Source organism: Paramormyrops kingsleyae, chromosome 2 (genome assembly GCF_048594095.1).
Source record: "Paramormyrops kingsleyae isolate MSU_618 chromosome 2, PKINGS_0.4, whole genome shotgun sequence".
Classification (NCBI taxonomy): domain Eukaryota; kingdom Metazoa; phylum Chordata; class Actinopteri; order Osteoglossiformes; family Mormyridae; genus Paramormyrops; species Paramormyrops kingsleyae.
Window position 1 is genome coordinate 39,340,275 of NC_132798.1, and position 17,881 is coordinate 39,358,155.

Here is a 17,881-nt window from a genome sequence, read left to right on the forward strand (position 1 = left end):
CTTATTATTATTAATAATAATAATAATAATAATAAATTACCATGGAATTCTTGTTGTTTCTCAAATAATAATTAGAAAACAAGTGTTTATAGTGAGAATAATCGGAAATATACAGTGACTGGATATAGCTAATTACGTGTTTTTCATACACTTCAAAAATAAAAATAGAAATGTCATATATTTAATAATATAATAATCTTATACATTTAATTAATGGGTGCGCAGTGTACAGGCCTATTTACCTGCCTCGTTTGGAGTGTGGTACTGGGTTTGGATAAGTCCTTTTTAATACTGCATTTCATAAGTACGATTAATTGTCTTGCTACACAGCTGGCCGGATTCTAGATGACGGAGTGGGGGCATTTTCGCGTGTGCCGCAGCCGCGGAGCGTACGCTGTGTGTGTATCATGCGCTGCACCTATTCGCCACCGCAAAAATACATTAACGAATAGTTCCTGCAACCACCCCCGCATGGAGAAATCCTACGCAGCTTTGCTTTATTATATACGAATTAGTCTGAAATATTTAATGTATCACAAAGAGAATTACATTTACTACATTTGACACATACTTCCAAGACACACGTAGTTTCCAGACTGCTAAAGTTATCATTAGCCTTCTGATGTGAGCACGTGTTAAACTAGCTAGCCAGCAAACTAGCAGAAACATCAAGTGCAGGTTACCATGCAGTGATTTGCACGCACAGCTACTGCTTATGATTAAAATTAAAACATGTTAACGATATTCGTGTCAGTAGCTGAAAGGTTAGTTTAAATACTATTAAAATCTCGACTCAAGATTATTAAACAATTCGGGCACTATTATGTCTTATTAATTTCAGTGATTCAGGTCGCGGCGAGTTTATGTTGCTCTTAAAAATCCTGCTCGGCACAGCATTTTTATCAGCGCATTATACACGAGTTATAGCAATAATGAAATGAATTCTAAAAACTGATCTAACTTTGAATTATAGTGAATTTACAGTTACAGTTAAACCGATTTTAATTTACAGGCCAGTATAGCCCATGCAAGGTACCTTATATTTCCCGCCGTCAGCCAACCGCAGACAAATTCTGTGCGGTGAAAATACCTTTTTTGTGTAGATGTACACTAACAGATAATATGCATGATTGTGTTTTAAACTCAAAATCCATTCTTTACCTTAAACACGTCAAAATGAACAGTCAGTCCGCTCTTACCTGTAAAATTATTCGTTGGTAAGCATCCAAACGTTTTCTTCACCCTGATTTTCTGTCACGTGTAATCCCAATCTTAAAACGTGTAGTTAGATGTGCTCACTTCTAGCGAATGTCGGTATTCCTCAGATTTATTAGTACCGTTTACACAAAATTTTGAGTGTCATAAAAATCCGAAATATTGGGCTACACATACTCATTTAATTAAATACATTTAGAAAAACGGCATTTTAGGCAAAATCTTCTCATTTTAAAGAGCAAAGATTACTAAGGTCAAGAATCATTTTTTTCAGTGTACTCTGTGCAGCATTATCAACTATCCAGTCCTTTTTACCACTTTAAACGCCTCTATAGGACCAGTATAACCAGTACAGTGCAGTTCACCCATTGCCAAAAAGTGATTGCACTCAATATCTCTTTACTGAATGGCTCTTTCTGCCTGACTTTAATTGTTTTACACTCTTCTGGGTTATATTTACAGGATTAGTAAACATCTAATTCAATTTAACTTTTTATCTTTTTCTATTTATTTATTTATTTTAAATTTTTTGAGTTCTTTTTTAGACGTATGATTTTTTTTAGACACCATATTTTTTCAGGTAACTGTTAAATATTGTTTTGTCAGCTACCCAAAAGTGCAATTTTCGTAGAAAAGCTCGACGTTTTGAGGTGCAAGGTGAATGTTATTAAACCCGTACACTGACGCTACATTTTTATTTGCGTTAGCTAATGTACGTGTACTGTTATTTATGCATATATCATGATTTTTTCATGTACATGTAGGCGTAAAAAGTGATGTTTAGGCATAAATAGTTATCTTCTAAACATTACATAAATTGGACAAATTAAAAGTAGACTGCCGTCTGGGATTTTTTTAGTTACCCTTTAAATTAATATAGTGTGAACTACGTACTGCAAGTAGCCAATTTGGCGTGACATTTTTTTGTCTGTGCTGGCTTCCCAGTAGAGCTATATTATCGGAGAAGACATGTTTCCCAGGTTTAAATCCTTGGGTTCCTTTAAATCAGAGCTAGATAAGATTTTAACAACTCTGAGCTATTAGTTAAGTTCTCCCCAAGCGAGCTCAATGGGCCGAATGGCCTCCTCTCGTTTGTATAGTTCTTATGTTCTTATGTTATGTTCTTAAACTAAAACGTGTTACCTTCAGTTACTATGAAATTCGATAATGGTACCTTAATTATTATACGCTATAGTAATTGGCCTAAAAGAAAGATAATTTGCTATATATTTGTTTAATTACTAGATAAAGTGATATGTTTTAACTAGAAAACAACACGTGAAAATGCAAAAGGTTTATGTCTTGTAATGGTCATTGTTATGGATCGTACGCGCCCGGAGCGCAGACAAACAAGACAGGAATCCAGGGATCAGGAACACGGGGTTTAATGGCAGCACAAAGCACGCAACGAAACAACTTCAATGACCGGACTCGGGAAACAAACGGAAACGCGGACTAAATACAATGAACTAATGACAACAATCAGAAACAGCTGTAAAACACTGGGATTCCACATGAGGTTAAGGAGGGGGCATGGCACATGAGAGGAGCGGACGATCGGGGCATGACAGAACCCCCCCCCAAAGGCGTGCACACCGGGTGCGCCCCAGGGGAGGCGACGGACGCCACGAGACCGGGGACACGGGACCTGGAGAGACAAAAACAAGAGCAAAACACATCAACGAAGCACAGGAAACAGGACAGACACGCAGAACAGACACAGGGACAGCAACTCAGACAACCACCGACAAACCACGGGAAAAGCAAACAGACACAGGGGCAACAACGGAGACCCAGGGGAAACACCAACGGGAGGAACGAAGGGACCAGGAGCGAACGAAGGAGAAACAGGAGGACGAGGAGCAGACACAGGGGGCACAAAGGCAAAGGGCGGGGGGAAACAGGGAGCCGGAGGGAACCCCAGCAGGCGAGGGGTGGAAGCTGCAGGGGCCACCGGCGACCGCGAGGAGGGAGCAGGAGGGAAGGCCGAAGGTGAGGAGGAGGAAGGCGAAGGGAGCAACGGAGGAGTCAAGGAGGAAGACGAAGGGGACACAGGCGGAGGGAAGGAGGGAGCAGCAGCCGCGGCAGGCGAAGACGCAGCCGCCGCCGGCCAAGGCGTAGGCGACCGATGAGTCGGAGGCAGGGGACTCGCAGTCGACCGACGAGGCCGGAAGCGGGACCAGAGGCGACCACTGAGCCGCAGCCAGGGGGGCCGCAGGCGAGCCAGGGGGTAGGGTGGGCGGGACCCGGCGCAGGTGTCCCCTCCCCTTCCGGGAGATCGAGAGGCGGGGACCCGGCCAGGGTCTGTCACACTGGGTTGACGGTGGCGGAGTCACAGGGGAAGCCACGGGGAAAACCAAGGCAATCCCCGAGGGGTCCCACTCAAGCTCCCCCTCCGACTCCACTATGGAGGGAGGAGCGTCAGGGCAGCAGTCAGGGACCTCCTCGGGAACAGGGGCCTCAGGAGCCTGCACAGGTGTTAGTGCGGGGGGGACAGGAGTCAGGACCTCAGGCGAGGCAGCAGGTGCGGCCGCAGGCAGAGCGGCGGCATCAGGCAGGGCCGCGGGCACGCAGCCAGCAGGGGGCGCCTCAGGCGCCACAGACTCAGCACCAGCAGGGGGCGCTACAGGTACCTCTGGGGGCTGAACGGGGAGCACAGGGGCCTCTGGAACCTCAGAGGGCAGTGGTACAGCAGGGGCCACGTCCTCCTCTGGAGGGGCCAGCTCCGACCGCAACCGGAGCAGCACCCTCAAGGTCTCCTCTGCCCTCTCCAGCTGTTGAGGTGGAGCCGCCAGAGAGATGGCGGTGAACTCCCTCCGGAGCTGCTCCAGGAGCGCAACTGCCTCCGGGGAGCCCCTTATGGCAGGTTCACCCACCACCCGCCAGTATAGACCCTGGAGGGTGAAGAACCTCCTAGCCGTCTCCAGGCAGGGCAGTGGCTCAGGAACCACGGGGGGCGCTGCAGCCTCTGGAACCACGGGGGGCGCTGCAGCCTCTGGAACCACGGGGGGCGCTGCCTGCTTCCGAAAACGCGGAACCCGCGGGATAGCGTCCTTAATGGACTTGGCCCCTTTAAGGGCCAGGCGCGTCCCGAAGAAGGGGCAGGCTGCTGGCTCAGGCAGAGAAGCGGCGGGCAGACGGGCCTCGGGCGTCCGCCTAGGCAGAGCGGCGGTGATGTCACCCGCAAACACCGCTGGGTCGAGAATCGGGCGAGGATTCTTCCACCACGCAGCAGGGTAAGCGGCAGAAACAGAGACGGCCCCCAGACAGACCTCATGCGCCCGGAGCGCAGACAAACAAGGCAGGAATCCAGGGATCAGGAACACGGGGTTTAATGGCAGCACAAAGCACGCAACGAAACAACTTCAATGACCGGACTCGGGAAACAAACGGAAACGCGGACTAAATACAATGAACTAATGACAACAATCAGAAACAGCTGTAAAACACTGGGATTCCACATGAGGTTAACGAGGGGGCGTGGCACATGAGAGGAGCGGACGATCGGGGCATGACAGGTCATAATTTTCTTCTCAGTATGACATCATAAGCAAGGAAGATTAAACACTGGAAATAAAAACTTATTGAGGTCACCTATAGGGGTGCTGTTTCTGCACAACAAGAATAGACAAGCATACTTTCCTAAAATAGCCTATTATTTCCTTAAGAAATGTACTTCTCTTAATACTGTAAATTACCAACAATAACACCAACAATGTAGTAGGTCTTCATTAATGAACAATTGCTGTTGTCTCAATAACAACTTTATGTAGGTATTGTTTAAAACTCAAAATGTCCAATATATGTAACTTAAATATAAACACACTTATTTATTTTACTATGTTAAAATGCAACGCAGTCAAGTCTGTTAACTTTTATTGTTATATTTGAGTGGCTCATATTTCATCCCTGGCATTTTTGGCTTCTTACAGATGGCCAGTTGTTTTATGTCCGGTACAAAGGGACAACTAAGTCCCTCAGGGCGAAGGTTTTATGTGGTCCTGAAGAGGCAAATGAAGTCTTTGTAGACTTCCATGCCAGTAGTGGAGGTGCACACTGCAGACAAAAAAAAACAAGGGAAGCAATTTCTCAAAGATTTTATTGGCCTGGGATGTCAGAGGACATTAGTTTATGGGTCTGTATGCACTTACACCCGTCATACATGGATTTGGTGTAATAGAAATAATTGGCAATTTGGATAACACCTTTAACTGTCTTTTTGTCTGTCAGGTTGAGTCAGTGTGTGCAGTGCCAGGCCAGCAACATCACAGTAAAGCAGGAAGTGGCCTACATTCCCATCAAGGTGAAAATGTTTATGATTTGTTTTTTTATCTTTATCAATTTAAATCTAAGGACAGTTATTTATTTGACAATCAGTACTGTTTTTACTTGTTTTAAGGTAACCCAGCCATTTGAATTAATTGGAATGGATTTGATTGGAAAGCTGAAAAGTGGAGGACAACTTCACAAATACGAGCAGTAAACAATCAAAACAAAAGAAGAGGATAAAAGAAACCAGCAGCCCTGCTTTTCATGTTGGCATGAAAGTGTGGCGATTAAATGTGAGAAACCAGCAGAGGAGAGGGGGCAAGTTGGATCCTAACTACCTTGGGCCCTACACCATCACAGCCATTGTTGATAAAATTGCTGATCTTTTGGACAGCCAGGGAGTCACAATATCCAAAATCAACACTGATCATTTGATTGAGTACAAGGAGGAGCACCCACGAGTTCCACGAAAGTGTTCCTTGGACTCTCCTACCACCTTATCTGGGCCACCTAACACCACTACCTCCTCTGGGCCGTCCACTACCTCTGCTGCACCATCCACTACCTCCTCTGGGCCGTCCACTACCTCCTCTGGGCCGTCCACCACCTCCTCTGCCACCACCACCTCCTCTGAAACATCTACCACTTCCTCTGGAGCACCCACTACCACAGTCCCTGGGCAAATGACCACCACCTCTACTAGTCCAACAGTGGACCCCTTGATCACCAACAGTATGTGTCAAACCACTTCATGTAAAATTTTACAAATCATAACAAGTACATCAAATAAAGCTAATAAAAATATTTTATTATAACAATAGTTAAAACATCTCCGCGACCCTGCATAGAATAAGCAGTTTCAGAAAATGGTTGGATGGATGGAGAATTAAAACATTTAAATCAATTTTAATTCCTTCAACATTTTCTTCTCATAATTGCCAAGCTTACATTGATATGAATTATAATTTTTTTCATTAGTCATACATGTAAAATATTACAGAATAAAGTAATATTACAATTACTATAGGAATAGATTCAGTAATAACAACAATCATCCATCTATCCATCATCCTGAACGCTTTTGCACTTAAGGGTCACGGCAGTGCTGGAGCCTATCCCAGATGTCACTGGGTGAGAGGGAGGGTATAACCTGGACAGGCCCCAGGCTATTGCAAGACTGACATGTAGAGACAAAATGTAGGATTGATTTATTTACCAACAGGTTGCAATAAGTTTCTAGCCTTATTCGTCATAGTTATATTTGTAGACAGGGAACCAAGAAAATGTTAAAGTATCAGTGAAATTAGGAAGTCCTGTAGTAATATAATATTACACTCAAGACTTTAAGACAAATTACTTTAACTGTTTTGTTACATTTTACAGGTGTGAAAGATGCATGGGGGGGGGGGGGGAAATATATACGTCCTTCTATCAAAGATTGGACCTTACAAAGTATTCTACGCAGACATTTTTAAGACAGCTCCACAGAGACACATAGAGAGTGAGGTGAGGTATTGACATTTCATGTCAATTATTTAATGTATATGTATTCTAACACTATGATTTTTTCATTAAACATCAGTCGAGGCATAACGTCTGTTCTGTATTTTGACATGTCATTTGGATGTTTTGACCTGGTGTATTTTCATGACAGGTTATTAATGCATATCTCACGCTCCTGGTGAGAAACTTTAACAAAGAAAGTGCACAAAAATCAACTTAAATTGATACATTTGAGATGACTGGTATATGGGAAAAGAAGAAACCCAAAATTAAGGTAATAAACATCATTCCTTTGTCAACAATGCACAAAATTTGTTTTCCGTACCATGTCAAAATTATTTGGTGTTTTGTTTTTGTAGTTGTTATTACTTTGTTTTGTAATTTTGTAATTTTTTATGTTCCAGGTTGACCTTATATATATATATATAAACAGTAGTGTTGCTTTTCAGACTGTCCAAATTAATCTGAAAAGGAAAGTTTGACTACATTACACTGTATGTACAATCATTCACATGTCATAATTATGGTATATGATGTTTTGACATTTAATGGCATTTTTAGTCCAGGGTTTACAGTATTGGTCAGAAATTGTATTAATGCATTTATGTGGCACACAAACAGGTCCTGTAATTAATTGCAACTGTAACATGTGTAGGTGATTATACCAGGAGAGAGGAGAAGCCTTTTTTTAGACCCATTGGGGGAAACTAAGGCAAAAATAAAACACTGTGAGGACATCACACGGTAAATATAATTTTATCTCCAATTTTTTTATAGAAGAAGGATAACACATCTAACAGAACATCATCTTTGTGTGTAACATCTTTGTTTTACAGAAAAAGATAAATAAATATTTATTTTGACTTCAATTCAGTGATCAGTATAGAACTCTACCTGTGTACCATCTGTATTTTAGTTCATTTATGAGGCAAAGAGGGCTTAATCCATCGAGATGGGCATGTGATACACTGCCTCACCCACTTCAACAGGATGCCTCTTCCTGTGGGGCCTTTGTATTGAAGGTATGTATGACAGCAAAATGAAGAAGAATAATTGGATTTTAATGCAAGAAACAATTGATTCACCCGGGTGCATGTTGAGAATGAGGAGCATGACAAAGGACACATTCTATACCCCAAAATGGCACAGTATAAGTTAAAGGTCATTTCAGGCCTCACATCACAGGGACAGTTTCTTCTAGTAGCCTCCATAGCAAGGACTCAGGTCCAACAATGACACATACGCCACACATACTACTACTACTGCATTAAATGAATTCATCTGCTCTTTTTTACATTGCAAATCTCAGGGCATGCCTCTGTACTGTCTATATTTATGACTCTTCTCTATATGACTTATTGTGTGTTTTGTAATCTCCATTTGTTTATCACTACTATTACTAATAACTGACCAACACACATTTCTTGTATTCCAAACATGCTTTGCAAACAAACAATTTCTGAGGAAGATTCTGATGTAAAATCACTTTTAAAAGATTTTGACCATTTGTGTAATTATTAAAGGCACAGTTAAAATGCTCTAATAAGGGCAACCCTTATGGGTTACTTGGCACTCATTAAAGCTTTGTTACGTTAAGGTAACAAAAAAAGACTAATACTTTTTCTGCAACAGGTAAAAGATGTTTCAACCACTATTGTTACCAGCTAGTGGGCCACATACAATAATTCTAACTTGTTTAAAAATGTATCATTTATTCACAGTTTGCTGAGTGCATCTTGCTTGGTTGTTCAGTGTCATTTGACAATTCATGCTTAAGCATGAATGCCACAAGAGAGCAGATTGCTGTTTGTCTTCTTCAGAATACAGGTGTTACAGTCCCAGACCAAATGTCGGGAGCAACGCAACATAAGAAAAAGCCACAGACTTCGGTCTAACAATAATTTATTAACAATTCTTCACAATCAAAACATTGACGGTTGCAAAACACACAATCACAAAAAAAAGAAGAAGAGCCCTACCCTTACTTCCTAAGAAGTATAAACCATTTGCCTACCTCCCGACCAAGGTCCAAAAGTAGACAACCAAATAGGTGAGTCTTCCGAAAACTAACTTATTACACTAACTGATCCTAAACCAAAAGTGCAAAAAGGTTGGCAACCCATCAAAAGCAGCATATCCAAAAAAAAAACAACTTAACAATAAGCAATACAAAAAAAATATTAATTAAAAAAAAAGGTGCCAGCATATCAGCCAGGGGTAAAGTCAAGGTCAGACATCTTGAAATGAAGGTGGTCTTTATAGGCAGGATGGCTGGCCCCAGCCATGACCTAATCCAATCACCACCTACAGGACAAATCCAAACACACACCAAAACAACTCAACCCCGTAACAACAGGTTAGACTTCTTATTAGGATTTTTTACCATAATTATTTGTGAAGCGGCTGGAGGCAAATGCATGTTACTGTGTTCACTCTACTCTACAATTCAAAATTGTACTTGTCATGTAAAAATTGCTGATCATTGTGAACTTGACGATGTTATACACTTTTTTTTTGTAGAAGACACTGACCTGTGTCATTTCTGCGGGGAGCAGGCTGGTGACACTAATTGGGTAAGTGGTTATGTTTAACATGGTCCTTCTCCAAAAATATGTGGCTTTAAGACACTTAAAATTTGAGTTTTCACTTAAAAGTATGGCTTTTCAAGAAACAATAAAATCTTGTGAAATTACACAGTAAATGTAAATTAGTTTGAAAACATCCAGGTGTTAAGTTGAGTGATTATGAACAATTTTGAATACTGTCGGGTGACTTTGTCAATATTTTTTTCTTTTTTCTTTTGTCTATACAGATTGGCTGTGACATTTGTCCAAGATGGTACCACAGGGGCTGTATCAACAAACCTAGAAAAAAGCAGTTCATTTGTGAGGCCTACCAGTAAAATCTATTCTTCACCCTGGTGTCTTGTAAATATATTAGTTCTTTTTGCATGTATATAGTTTTTTATATTTTGGTCTTACAAGCATCTGTTTTTATTTTAGCACTAAGTATTGAAAAATAAACACGTTGAAAGTAATACAAAGTTCTGTTTTGATTTGTATTTTTTTGCATCTATGTTTTTTGGGGAAATATTAAAAAAACCCTATGTCCAACCACATTTATCGAAGATAAGAACACTCCTAAACTTATTAAGAAATCTAATCATGTAAATACAACCCAGAAGAGTGTAAAACAATTAAAGTCAGACAGAAAGAGCCATTCAGTAAAGAGATATTGAGTGTAATCACTTTTTGGCAATGGGTGAACTGCACTGTACTGGTCCTATATAGAGATGTTTAAAGTCATAAAAATGGGTTAGTTGTTTACTAATCATGTACATACAACCCAGAAGAGTGTAAAACAAATAAAGTCAGGCAGAAAGAGCCATTCAGTAAAGAGATATTGAGTGTAATCACTTTTTGGCAATGGGTGAACTGCACTGTACTGGTTATACTGGTCCTATAGAGGCGTTTAAAGTGGTAAAAAGGACTGGATAGTTGATAATGCTGCACAGAGTAGGAAAAATCCACTGACTCTTTAATATGACTGCAAGATGAAGAATTGTCTTTATTTAATAAGTAATCCACATCGGTTGTGTAGTGAAACTCATTTAGACGTAGGAACATTTATAAACATATGTCTACATTAATGTGTCGCATTTGAACTTCCATGGCTTCATGACATAAAGTTACAGTTTTACAATGCAGTTATGACCGAGGACTGCTTTAAAGCGTTTTACATGATAATGGCTTCCTTTAACTCTTATTGCAATTATTTATTTAAAAATTCACCAAACCCTTAAACAAAGACATACCTTCGCTGTTATCTCGGGGATACTTGTACTGTATACCTTTTGCACTTTAAGAAATTACCCGCCTTAGTCGCACAGAAACTGCGATGCATCCTGAACAGGCTGTGCGCGCTCCCGCGGATCGTAATCAGTTTCTGGCAGACAGTCACTTTTTGGCACAACACCTGTTACCAAGTAATTGGTTTTCCATTATATCTTATGGGGAAAATTCCAATCGGAACTCTAAATTTTTAGAATTCGAACCTGAGTTCTGAACGGATTAAGTTAGAGTTCTGAGGTACCACTGTATGTTGGATTGCATAGTAATTATACTGAGCAAAAACAAGTGATTTGTTGGCACTGCTTTGTACTGTCTTTGCACAACTTGCGGCAACAAGTATAAGAGAATGATTATGCTGTTCTCGTTAATTTTATATATATATACACACTCACCAAAAGGATTATTAGGAACACCATACTAATACGGTGTTTGACCCCCTTTCGCCTTCAGAACTGCCTTAATTCTACGTGGCATTGATTCAACAAGGTGCTGAAAGCATTCTTTAGAAATGTTGCCCCATATTGATAGGATAGCATCTTGCAGTTGATGGAGATTTGTGGGATGCACATCCAGGGCACGAAGCTCCTGTTCCACCACATCCCAAAGATGCTCTATTGGGTTGAGATCTGGTGACTGTACCATTTTAGTACAGTGAACTCATTTAGTACAGTGAACTCATTGTCATGTTCAAGAAACCAATTTGAAATGATTCGAGCTTTGTGACATGGTGCATTATCCTGCTGGAAGTAGCCATCAGAGGATGGGTACATGGTGGTCATAAAGGGATGGACATGGTCAGAAACAATGCTCAGGTAGGCCGTGGCATTTAAACGATGCCCAATTGGCACTAAGGGGCCTAAAGTGTGCCAAGAAAACATCCCCCACACCATTACACCACCACCACCAGCCTGCACAGTGGTAACAAGGCATGATGGATCCATGTTCTCATTCTGTTTACACCAAATTCTGACTCTACCATTTGAATGTCTCAACAGAAATCGAGACTCATCAGACCAGGCAACATTTTTCCAGTCTTCAACTGTCCAATTTTGGTGAGCTCGTGCAAATTGTAGCCTCTTTTTCCTATTTGTAGTGGAGATGAGTGGTACCCGGTGGGGTCTTCTGCTGTTGTAGCCCATCCGCCTCAAGGTTGTGCGTGTTGTGGCTTCACAAATGCTTTGCTGCATACCTCGGTTGTAATGAGTGGTTATTTCAGTCAAAGTTGCTCTTCTATCAGCTTGAATCAGTCGGCCCATTCTCCTCTGACCTCTAGCATCAACAAGGCATTTTCGCCCACAGGACTGCCGCATACTGGATGTTTTTCCCTTTGCACACCATTCTTTGTAAACCCTAGAAATGGTTGTGCGTGAAAATCCCAGTAACTGAGCAGATTGTGAAATACTCAGACCGGCCCGTCTGGCACCAACAACCATGCCACGCTCAAAATTGCTTAAATCACCTTTCTTTCCCATTCTGACATTCAGTTTGGAGTTCAGGAGATTGTCTTGACCAGGACCACACCCCTAAATGCATTGAAGCAACTGCCACGTGATTGGTTGATTAGATAATTGCATTAATGAGAAATTGAACAGGTGTTCCTAATAATCCTTTAGGTGAGTGTATATATATATATATATATATATATATATATATATATATATATATAATTATTTATTTATTTATTAGATTTATTGAGCAAGGACAGCACAAAAGACAATGTTACATGTGAAAAAAAATGTGTTTTGTACGGAGGTTTTCTAGCCAAAGGCTAATTTGCAAACCTAGTCCTTGGTTGGACTTTTAAGAACAGACAATAACAGCAATATATATATTGAGGTCATCATTGTTGTTGTGAAAAATATTCATGAAATTCCTGTTCTGTGATGATAATTAAAAAAGAGTGAAGCTTTTTGGGGAGTTACCCAGAATGCTCCCAGCAAAGAAATTTTTATTTGGTAGTTTTTTTTTATTTAATTTGTTTTTGGCCAATTTTCAACTCCTTTTTTGTTTTATAAATTTTGTAGTATTTATTGCAAAGATTTCAGATATTGCAATGTATTTTTTTTTCCAATACAGTTCAGCCTTAGTTTAAGGGGAGGGGTGGGGATCGGGGCTGATTTAGTGGCATCAATCTGCCTTCATCTATCTGTCACATGGACGTCCTCTTGGCCTGATCCAGCTGCTCGGCTCCCCAACAATAAGGATCCTGTGAGCCGGATCACCCTCAGCGAAACACGCCACATGGCTATAGTGCCCCTGCCAGCTCCCTGCCAGAAACTCCACATTTTTACTTCTTGGAGCTGGGAGGGAGCAGAAATGTGGACTGTCTGAGGGTCCCTGAGGACTGGTTTGGGAAACATTGCAGTAACTGACATTAACTCATAATGCAGTAGGGTCCAGGGTGTGTGGGTTTTGAGTCTCATCATGTACTCTAAATTCAGTCACAGGTGGCCGGGTAATATTGGGGCAAGTGAACTAGCAAGAGACAGAAACAACAGACAAGAATTGTTTCTGAGACAAGAATAACTGGCTGATGTTAAGACAGCTGCAGGATTTCCAAGAAGGGAGACCAGAGCTAACTTAAGATGTTTGCTGCAAAAAGAGGAAGCCATACTATTGATCATGTACTGCAACATGATAGACTGTACTAATGCAGAATATTTTGTTTGTATAAGAAACATATGTTCTTAGTCTGACAGCAGCAGCACCCTGCCTAACCTGCCTGCAAGTCCTGCCTTTTCCTCCTTCAGCCCGTCCTCTCCACAATCTTCTCCTCGGTGTTCTCCCTGTGTTTAGAATCTTGGTCTTCGGACTGTTCTCCCCAGGTTTGGACCCTTTGGATTATGGACTCACAATCCCGATTTTACTCTTTTCTGGTTGTTTTATGGAGAGTGTCCAATAAAACCTTGAGACCCCTCAGTCTGTTACACTGTTACACAACTTGAAGCATTTCCAAGAACTTCAAGAAGTATATTCAGTAAGGGACATTGGTTAGTCGATTAGTAATATAGGTACAGATATTGAAAAGAGTGGTACCCAAGCATTCTCTGAAGAGTCTCAGAAGAGTCCAGTCATGCTCTCCCAATCTGACTACTGACTTCATAGGTGTCATGGACTCATGGTGTGCATGGGGCATGGTCCGGGGAAGCAGAGGCAGGACTCAAGGAATCGGGGAAACACAGGGTTTAATTCAGAGTGAAGACAAGCAGGACAGAGAGCAGGCAGAAATCACGAAATGACGTTAATGACCAGACTGCCGAAACATACTCTAACATGGACTTAAATACATCAGACTAATTAACAACAATGAAAAACAACTGGTAACATAGGGATTCCACAGGAGGTAGTGAGGGGGGCATGGCACACGGGAGGATTGGATGATTTTGGAAACAAAAGCAAAAAACATTAATGAAGCACGGGGAACAGGACCGGCATGCAGAACAGACATAAGGACAGCAACCAGGACACCAACTGACACACCACAGGGAATGCAGACAGACACAGGGGCACTAGAGACAGAAACGATGGAGGAACAACAGCAGGGGGCACACCAACAAAAGGAGGAGGGAAGGGGCCAGGAGGGAACAAAGGCAAAATCGAGGATCGAGGAGAAACCACAGGGGGCAAAGAGGCGAAGCGCAGGGGAAACCAGGGAGCTGGAGGGAACCCTGGCGAGAGGAAGGCGGAAGCCGCAGGGGCCACAGGCAATCGCAAGGCAGGAGCCGGAGGGGACACTGAAGGGGGTGAGGAGGAACACGGAGGGACTGCCGGAGGAGGCGAGGAGGGAGGGATGTCAGCAGGTCCTTTTGTGGCAGGGCTGAAATGCAGTGGAAATGGGTTTTTTGGCATTAAGTTCATTTTCATGGCATTTCGATTTTGCAATTAATTGCAATTCATCTGATCCTTCTTCGTAACATTCTGGAGTATATGCAAATTGCCATCACAAAAACTGAGGCAGCAGTGAAAATCAATATTTGTGTCATTCTCAAAACTTTTGGCCATGGCTGTAGAATCATCAGCAAAAATTAAGGCCGGTAAGTTTTTCTTCACAAACAGATGCCCCATGGCCAATGAATCCACTGAGAAGAATGCAGAGGTTCTCCCTCCACTGTGCACAGCATGCACAGTGTCATGATATGTAAATAATTAATCTATAGTTATCCTGATGCACAGATGTATGATGGGAATGATGGGGCGGAGCTTAGTATAATAAAGATGGCTAACTGATTATTAGCACACAACACTCTCGTGTCTGTTCATCAAGCAATATCAAAACATAGTGTCAGAAGTGCAATAATAGATCTTACAGATGTTGACGAATATTGTGAGTATGGACTCAAGCCACCCACTGAACTGGATTTACTGCAAGGTAACTTGTCGAAAAACTGGAGGAGATTCCGGCAAAGATTTGAGCTGTACCTCGACGCGACTGGGGGAGCGAGCAAGCCTGCCAAGGTACAGTCCTCTCTATATCTTCATGTAGCCGGTGCAGAAGCTGTAGAAGTATATAATACCTTCATATTTGAAGAGGATGGTGACAGAAACAGTCTGCCAAAAATAATGGAGAAATTTGAAGAATACTGTAATCCAAAAATGAACATAACCTATGAGAGATATAAGTTTTTCAAATGCATCCAAGGGGACATGTCCATAAGCCAGTATAGCACCGAGCTAAAGCTGAGAGCTAAGTCATGTGAGTTTGGCCAATTGCAAGAATCCCTTATCAGAGATAGAATTTTTTTTGTGGTATTACGTCAGATGCGATGGAGGAAAGGCTGCTAAGAGAAGTGGACATTACTCTTGAAAAAGCAATCCAGTGTGCATCGCATCAAAACGACAAAAGCGCAAATTAAACAAATGCATGATGAGGACAGTAATGTACAAAACTCAGCACGTGAAGGCAAGCAAGTAGATGCAGTGAAACAGAAGCAGACACTCAAAAAAGCGGCAAAAATTTAAGTAAATTGAGCGAAAAACTAAAACAGGCACGTTTAATTGCTAAAGATGTGGGACAGAGCGCACCTTATACAAATGCCCTGCATATGGCAAACAGTGCAAGAACTGCAGGAAAATGAACCACTTTGCTAAAATGTGCAGATCAAAGAAAGTTCACGCAGTTGAGGACGATGATGTCACACATCAAAGATCGAGTCTGTTTGTTGGTGTAGTGCAAATGCAAAGCCAGACAGATTAATTGACAGCTGAAATAAAATTGAAACGTGAAAATGTAAAATTTAAATTAGACACTGGAGCACAAGCCAACGTAATACCTTACACCCTGCTGCAAAGACTTGGGAAAAAGAACATACTCAGATCCATAAATGTGAAACTGTCTACATACACTGGAGATCAGATACCTCTAAAAGGAAAGTGCATGCAACTGGACAGTGAAACACAACAACAAAACATATGTATTGATATTTATTGTAGTAAAATCAAATGTGAGACCAATATTAGGAGTTCATGCTTGTGAACAAATGGGGCTGGTACAGAGTCATGACACTAAGCAAAAGTGACAAAATGGATGTCTTCAATGAGTATGTTGATATGTTTAGGGTATAGGTTGCTTAGAAGGGGAGCACACAATCAGAATTGACAAGAGTGTGACTCCGAAAGTACACCCACCTAGAAAAATTCCAGTCATCTTGAGAGAAAAACTAAAAGCAGAACTGTATAACATAGAAAAAATGAAAGTAATAAGTAGGATTGAAGAACCAACTCAGTGGGTCAGCCCAATTGTAATGGTTGAAAAGTCGAATGGGAAGCTAAGAGTCTGTTTAGACCTCCGTGATCTCAATAAAGCACTAATGAGAGAACATTACCAGCTGCCAACAGTAGAGGAAATAACTTGCAGACTCTCCAAAGCTAAATATTTCACAGTGTTGGATGCAAGTTCAGGATTCTGGCAACTCAGACTAGATGATGCTAGCTCTCGCCTTTGTACGTTTAACACCCCTTTTGGCCACTACAGATTCCTCCGACTTCCGTTTCGAGTTAATTCAGCCTCGGAAGTGTTTCATAGAACGGTAAGACAGCTCTTCGAAGGAATTGAAGGTGTAGAGACATACATAGATGATCTTCTAATCTGGGGTGAGATGAAAGAGCAGCATGATCACAGACTGAGACAGGTGTTAGAGGGCCAAAAATTTCAAGCTGAACAAGTTAAAAAGCAAAATCGGGCTGGAAGAAATCAAATATCTTAGTCATATCTTCTCAAAAGATGGTCTAAAGCCAGATCAGAGCAAAATAGAGACTGTAAAAAAGATGCCCACTCCAGAATGCAAGAAAGATATGGAACGATTTCTGGGAATGGTCACATACCTACCGAAGTTCATTCCGAATATGTCACAACTGTCGAAGCCATTGTGTAAATTGACTTGAGATTAAGTTTCCTGGCAGTGGGAGGATGAACAACAGTGTGCATTCAACAAGCTGAAAACAATGCTTACAGAAACTCCCTTACTCAAATACTATGATGTTAAACTTCCGGTAATACTGTCTGTAGATGCATCGAAAAGCGGACTGGGTGCTGTTCTTCTCCAAGAGGACAAGCCAGTAGCTGATGCGTCATAAGCGTCGACTGAGACGGAACAGTGTTATGCGCAGATAGAAAAAGACAGCGTTTTCATCAGTACAGGTATGTGTATGGAAGAGAGGTTGAAGTGCAGTCTGATCACAAACCACTTGAGACAATCATGACAAAGCCATTGAGCAGCACTCCAGCTAGAATACAGAGACTGTTAATGAGACTTCAGAAATATCAGGTGAAAGTGCTCTATAAGCCAGGTAAAGAAATGCACATATCAGACACATTATCAAAAGCTTACCTACCAGAGACTGCTTCACCAGAAATAGAAGAATAGAAGCACAGGTGCATATGGTAATGTGAAATTTGCCTGTATCAAATGATAAATTGGAAGAATTCAAAAAAGAAACGAAAGAGGATGCCATATTAACAGAAGTCATAGAAATGGTATTAAATGGATGGCCTGAAAAGAAGAGTGAAGCGCCAAAACAAATACATGCTTACTGGCATTACAGAG

At 41.6% G+C, this 17,881-nt stretch overlaps 1 long non-coding RNA gene across 1 annotated transcript; it reads left to right on the forward strand.

The window, feature by feature from the left end:
• The first annotated feature begins 7,153 nt into the window (after positions 1-7,153).
• On the forward strand, positions 7,154-9,983 carry LOC111856827 (uncharacterized). Its single transcript, XR_011989386.1, has 6 exons — positions 7,154-7,261; positions 7,392-7,481; positions 7,643-7,731; positions 7,904-8,009; positions 9,508-9,560; positions 9,800-9,983. It is a non-coding gene; the product is annotated as an uncharacterized lncRNA (long non-coding RNA).
• Positions 9,984-17,881: the final 7,898 nt, after the last annotated feature.